At 39.4% G+C, this 7,273-nt stretch overlaps 1 pseudogene; it reads left to right on the top strand.

The window, feature by feature from the left end:
• Positions 1 to 1,037: 1,037 nt before the first annotated feature.
• On the top strand, positions 1,038 to 1,461 carry LOC102481699 (stathmin pseudogene; annotated as a pseudogene).
• Positions 1,462 to 7,273: the final 5,812 nt, after the last annotated feature.

The raw sequence follows: 7,273 nt of genomic DNA, 5'->3' as shown, positions 1-7,273 counted from the left end.
AAAAACCTCTCAAAAAAAAAAAAAAAAAAAAGAAAGAAAGAAAGAAAAGAAGAGAAAAAAGAAAAAGAAAAAGAAAAAAAGGACTGACTAATAAGATGGAACTTGCTAGAAAAATTTGTTTTTTTGGCCCTATGTCGTACTGTTTAAAATATATCCCTAGTAGTCATATTTTAGTCATAGTGTGCCTGCCTACTTTGCTTACCCCAGGAACAGCCCCGAACAACTGTTAGTCTCAGGAAAGACAAATCCTGGGGTCACACAAGCGCTCAAGTCGCTGCTGCGCTTCAAAGCTTTCTGAGCCAGACTCCTTGCTGGTGAGAAACATCACCTAGCTTAGTAACCTCCTTTCTTTGATGTCTTTTGTCTCAGATAGTTCCTCTGACTTTTTCCGTTTTGGGGTGGTGGCCCCACGCCATTGTTTCTGGAAGTTTTCGTGGTCTAGGGATTTCACCCGCACACCTAATCGCTTCCTGGCACTGTAAACCTGTCGAAGTGCCACCCGAAGACCGCGCATTGTGTGCTACTGCCACCTGGTGGTCATATCTTTCCCCCTCTTCCGCTCCCAAATCCCTAAATCACCACAGTGCTTACCAGTGTAGGAGAGGAAATCTGATGTATTCAAATTGCTTTCTTAAATTTAGGCCGGCTTTTTTTTTTTTTTTTTGCGTCCGTTTCAGTAGTTCACATGTTTTTCTAATTAAAAAATTCTTAGATCCAGAAATCTTGGAGGTCATTTCATAAAACTGTCCCATAAGTGAGCAGATTCAATGACTCTCATCCATCACACTCAAGTCTTAAAAGAGATGTTTAAGAATTAATACCCATACGTTCGAGTTCCAGGATTTAGAGTAGTAATCATAAATCATTTCAAAAATATACCTATAGACTTTTACCCGTAGAGAAAAATAAAATTTAAAAGAACCTGTGTGTCACTTTTGGTGCCCAGAGTGTAGACAAGCGGCTGGACCCAAGCAGGGTGTTCCTTACCCGTGGGTTACATAGATTATACACTGCCAGTCCCTTGTCTTCTATTCACCATGGCTTCTGATACTCAGGTGAAAGAACTTGAGAAGCAAGTGTCAGGTCAGGCTTTTGAGCAGATTTTCAGCCCTTGGTTCAAAGACTCTGTTCCAGAGTTCCCTCCATTCCCTCCTCACCCCCAAAGTTCCCTGGAGGAAGTGCAGAAGAAATTAGAAACTGAAAGGCCCAAGTCTCAAGGAGCTGAAGCCCTGCAGCAGCTGAGAAATGAGAGCATGAGAAAGAAGTGCTTCAGAAAGCCATAGAGAACAACCTCAGTAAAATGGCACAAGAGGAACTGACCTGCAAAATAGAAGCTAACAGAGAACAGAGTCTCACCAATGGCTGCAAAACAGAGCATTTGGGAGAGGAGGATAAGCACGTTGAAGAATGCAGCTGAGCACAGACTCCAAAGATCCTGCTGATGAGACTGAGGCTGACTAACTTGTTCTGAACTCTGGCTTTCTCCTCCACCCCTTTCTAAATATCTGAGGACTGTACAGGCCAGGGTCAATTTCCCCATCCTGACAAGTATTCTAGAAACTGATGTAGGACTGTACAGTAGATTCAGACAGCTGTTTTAGGGACTCAAGGGGAAACACTTGAGTGTTTGACTCTTTTTCTAAAGTGCTGGCATCTCTCTAATGTAGCTATTTTTTCTCATTGGTGTGTTTTCTACTTCAGTGCACTTGGTGTACTGGGTCAATGGCTATCAATAGTACTATACTGGCTCTGAAAAGGTCCTTGTGAAAAGGGTATATAGTAGCTTCTTTCAAACTGTTAGATTCTGAATATCTGTTCACTTTTCAATTTCAATTCTGAATGGCTAATAGAACTGCTCAGTGCTGTTGAAAAAAAAATAACCTGTATGTCTTGAATAAGAAATTTGTTGAATGTAGTACAGTAATAGTCTACATTGACAATTACACAGCAACATTCTGAATAACTATATATTGTGCAGCCATGTAAAATTAAGAGAAAATATCCTTCAGAAATGTTCATAATATATTTTATTAGCTAAGAATGAAACAGTAAGTTTAGTAGGTTGAATGTTTTTAATAATTTTTAATGCTACTAGTTATTTATTTATATCTGACCAGAGAGGGACAGTGAGAGAGAGAGAGGGAAAGTGAGAGAGCAAGCCACCAGGTCCGAGCCTTGAACCATGGTCTGTCATGTGGGAGTCCAGCGTGGCTCATCACCATGTCACCTGCCAGCCCCAGTAGGTTGAATTTTAAATTTTTTATGTCCTTATAAGAAGCACCAGAAATATATGCCAAATATGAAGTAGTTATCAATGCGTCATAAGATTAGTTGATTATAGTTGAATGACTGGCCACACCTGGCTGTTGAGCATTTGTGATGTACCCAGTGCCACTGAAGAACTGAAATTTTAATTTAGTTTAACTTAAACACTCACTAGTAGCTAGCGGCAATCATATTGGTAAGCACAGAAGAGAATGTTTGGGATTTGAGAACAGTTCCAGAGCATTAAGAGAGATCACGGTCAATCTGTTTTTCCTAATATATATGCTCTAGTACCCTCCTAAATTATTCTCATACCATAATATGGTATAACATATACCAGTAAATAATGATATGAAACCATCTGTTCACTGCAGGTTCTCGAGATACAATTACTTCACCTCAAGATTCTTAAAGAAGACTCATTTATAAATGGCAAGGAACACTTACCCAGAAATTACATTTCCTTGGTTGAAAAGAAATGCTCATCCATCTCTAGGGTCAGTCCTCAGTCCAGAGGTGGGACCAGAACAACTGAAAGACCAGATTGGATTCCGCTAACTGGTAAATTAATCAAACTTCGATCATTTGATTTCACAGATACATGATTTACTTAGATATGCGGAATGCTGGACTTGAATAATCGTGTAAATTGTGCTTAAGCTTCATTTTTGTTACTAAAGTTGTATGTTGAATTTTGTGGCCAAATTCATTCTTTTCTTGCTTAATTTAAGAATTCATCTTTCAGACTGACACTAATGTTTGTGAAATCCTCCTTCCTTGGCCAGTACCTCATCAACACTCAAAGTCAGTCCTTATTTGAGATAGATGGCTTGGTTTCTTGTCTTCTGACTGACAATGCCTGTTTTCTGTAGAAATGAACACTATTGGAATACAATGAGATGCTTATCTGCTTTCTACCAAATACAAAGTAGATCATTTATGTAATAGTGTGTTCATAGTTTTGCTTCTTAATATTATTAGAAACAAATAATTTCTGTCACTAGTTTCCTTAACTTGGTAAAATTACTTTTTGATAGATTCTAGAGTGTTTTCCTTCAGATTGTATTTGTATTTAAAGCAAGCATACATATAGTGATTAAGAATTCTGAGTGGGAATAAAATTAGGTACATTATTAAAATTAGAAATGTTTCAAAAGCTAGAGATTTTCAGAGAGAATTTTTTACAAATATAATTAGCATAGAAGATATGTAACTAGACTTATGACTTACTTGGCCTTTTAAATACAAGATAATTCATTCAGAACAAGCTGCAATTTTTTTTTTTTTTTTTTTTTTTTTTATGAAGCTGGCAGAACAGTTGCTAAATCGGGAGGAAGATGAAAAGTTTGCATTCAGGCTGGAGAGAGGAAAAGGAAGGTAGTGAGTTAGCAAGATCAGTTTAACAGCTTGTTGTTATACCAATTCTTTAGGAGGATAACCTGGAAATGTATCTAGTCGATGAAAATAAGTCCAAATAAACAGTCATGAAGTAACGTGTACTTTAAAATGAGGTTAGGGGATGACAGCAGTGGTACGACGATAACACAATGCTCTGTGATGCTGGAGTTATGTGGAAGATCCTGGGTTCGTGTTCTGAGGTCTTCTGTGCCTACCAGCCACACCGATGATCCTGGCTGGCTAAGGCCAGGAGTGGATCATGGCGTGAGAGCCGTATTGGAGGTATTTCCCTCTTTATCTATCTCTCATGGAAGTTTACATTATGTAAACTTTTTTTAATGAGATTTGGAGACTAGCCCTGTAGCACAGTGGTTAGAAACAGTACATTAGGAGTTAAATAACCACATAGTCAGCCATGGTTCAAATCCTGGCCCTGCTGGTGACTTGAAAAACACAACAGGTGTGTGTGTGTGTGTGTGTGTGTGTGTGTGTTTATGTGCATGCCTGTGCTTATGTGCCCCAAATTCCCAAAGGGATCAAGAAATGAAGGAAAAGGGATTGTGGCATGACCATGTTCCATTGGAGGGTGTTTTCTCTACCTTTCTGTCTCTCTGTGAGCACAGAATTCCCTCTGGCAATTAAAGAAAAATAAATTAAAATGGGATTTTAAAGTTAGGGAATATTCTGAGCAATATCTGAGAAAATCAAAATAGTAATAGAGCTTTTCTTTGTTTCTATTTGCTTGTTTTGAGTCTCTGGTCAATAGTTTGCTTCCACCAGAAGCAGATACTGAGCTGTGTTTAAATTCTCTTTGTTTTATAAAAAGTGGGCCTTTGACTTTCCTACTGAAGACATACAAAAATATAAAAGTAGAAATTTGCTTTGTTGGTAAGTCAAAAGCAACAGCCAATATAGAAACTTCTGATCACAGCAGTAGTATAGAAAAACACTCCAGAAGAATTGAACCCAGTGGGAGAAAAGGAGAAAACATTCTGAGGCTAAGATGAGCAGGACTGGGCATGTCTTCCCAAATACGTCGAGGTGCAGTTCTCTGCCTTCCCTCTCACCTTGATAAACCACGGTGTGTTCTGATTAACCACGATTTCTGTGTGGGAAATAAAGGGCAACTTCACCCATGTGAGTGAACTAATAATCTGTAGCAATGTGTTCCAAGGGCATCCCAGGGTAGAACTGTTTCTAAATGTATTTATTTAAATGTTTATTAAAATTATTAATCGGAAGACTAATCATTTTGTTTTCTGTGAGCCATACATCACCTTCTCTTCACTTTCCATTTTGAAATTCTGCATTTTGGGGGGAAAAGACAGGAACCTGTATTGTGTAAAAACAAAATCGCACAGCAATTTTCTCTGAACATTGTTAGGTTTCTTTTGGGGAAAAAATGTGCACTGCCTGTTATTTTTATAATTTGGAAATTGAAATCATTATATTCTAAATACACAAACATACACACATATAAGTGTGTATACCTATGTAGTATGTATGTATATATGTGTGTGTGTGTGTGTGTGTGTATATATATACAAAATAGGAATTATTGTTCTTTTTTTTTGACAGTTTTATGCTGTAGGACGTAAGCACTCACCAGAAAGAGATAGAGAGACAGAAAACAAGAAATCACCCCCTGCAGGCAGGAAGGCCACGTTGCAATCCCTTCTCCTCCATTCTCCTCTCGGGATCTTGGGCACGCATGCACATGCACCTGGCGTGACTTAAGCGACCAGGTTTGGGGCTTGAACTGTGGTCAACTACATTGGAATCCAGCGACATAGCTATTACGCCAACTGCTGGTCCCAGAATTATTGTACTTTTATTAAACACTAACTTTTTTAGAACAGAAATAAACATATAAAACTCTCCAAAATTCTGATTTTTCAATGACCTCCAAAATATGCCTCTAAATCTGGCCAAATCTGTCCCCTAATACTATCTTTGATTTAACTTATTTGTATAACTATTTTTTTTTTTGAGAAGTTTTTGCTATAGGGTACGTGTGCTCGCCAGACAGACAGAGACAGAAAGCAAGAAATCACCCACCATGGGGGATGGCCATGCCACAATCCCTTCTCCTCCTTTCTCCTCTCGGGATCTTGGGCACGTATGCCCATGCGCCTGGTGTGAATTTTAAGCCATTGGGTCCGGAACTCGAACTGAGGTCGACTACATGGGAGTGCAGTGACATAGCCATTACACTAACTGCTGGTCCCTGTATAACTTTTTTTTTTTGGAAAGGTTTTTTTCGCTATAGGGCGTTTCCGCTCGCCAGACAGACAGAGAGAGACATAGAAACAGAAAGCGAGAAATCACCCCCCAGGGGGGATGGTCACGCCGCAATCCCTTCTCCTCCATTCTCCTCTTGGGATCTTGGGCACGCACGCACACGCGCCCAGCGTGAGTTCTAAGCCACCGGGTCTGGGACGCAAACCGCGGTCGACTACGTGGGAGTCCAGGGACATAGCCATTACGCTAACTGCTGGTTCCCACCTGTATAACTTTTTAAATGTCTGAATGGAGTCAGTTCATGACTTGCTAGTTAAGGCACCTGAATTTCACTTGGTCAACTGTGCAGTTCAATTCCCAGACCCAGCAGCTTGAAAAATATGCCAGGCATGTATGCATGCATGCTCAAAATCCTAACAGGAAGGGAAAAGAGATGAGAAGGGAATATACCATGGCCATGCCCCATGGGGGTGCTTTGTCACTTTCTCTCTCTCTCTCTCTGTCTCTCTCTCTCTCTTTCTCTCTCTCTCTCTTTGCCAAGCACAGGCACCCTCTGGCAAATCTTTAAAAAAAATTTTTTAACCTGATATCAATCTATGCTGGTATGTGTAGGGTTTTCTAAAACATATTTAGAGTGAAAGTGAAATAATGATTGCTATTTTCTTGCTAACAGATTTTCAGACCTACTGTTGAGCTGTGAGTACAGAAGAGTGGACAAATGGAAAGGTTCTAGGCTGGAAATAAAAACTATATACATAGGCCAACTCCATAACCTAGTAGCTAGGGGATCCAATCCTACATGCTGATTGTGGTTCAACTCCTCACCCCAACAGCTTGAAAAATATTCTGGGTGCATTAGTGTGTGTTCCCCAAATCCCAACATGATAGAAAAATGGAGGAGTAGGGATTGCCATGCGACCACACCCTATTGGGAGGTTCTTAATCCTTCTTCATGTCTCTGTATCTCTTTGGGTGGTGAGTATACATGGCTCTGGCAATTATAAAATGGAAAGAACTATATGCAGTTAGCCAGTTTTATTGTCCATTATTATTTGTGTATGTTGCTGTCATTTTCAACAAAACAAACAAACAAAAACAAACAAACAAACAAAAAGCCCTGGCAGGTATTGGGATTATAACAGGAAATAAAAGACACATAAAAGACACACGGTTCCAGTTCTCACAGAATTTACAGTCTAATTTCTACTTTCCAACAGTGGCTGTGAATCAATCCTACCTATCATTTTAAATTCTAGATTGAACTCTTTATTTAAAACACTGATGTTTTAAATAACCTATACTTTATGCAAGTGCCCAAGCTGATGCCTCTGAAGCCTTTCAGTTATAAGGACCATGAACATCCTGCTGA

Source organism: Tupaia chinensis, unplaced genomic scaffold (assembly GCF_000334495.1).
Source record: "Tupaia chinensis unplaced genomic scaffold, TupChi_1.0 Scaffold000402_1, whole genome shotgun sequence".
Lineage (NCBI taxonomy): Eukaryota > Metazoa > Chordata > Mammalia > Scandentia > Tupaiidae > Tupaia > Tupaia belangeri.
Note: the sequence above shows the minus strand (reverse complement) of the source record. Positions and strands in the feature narration are given on the sequence as shown.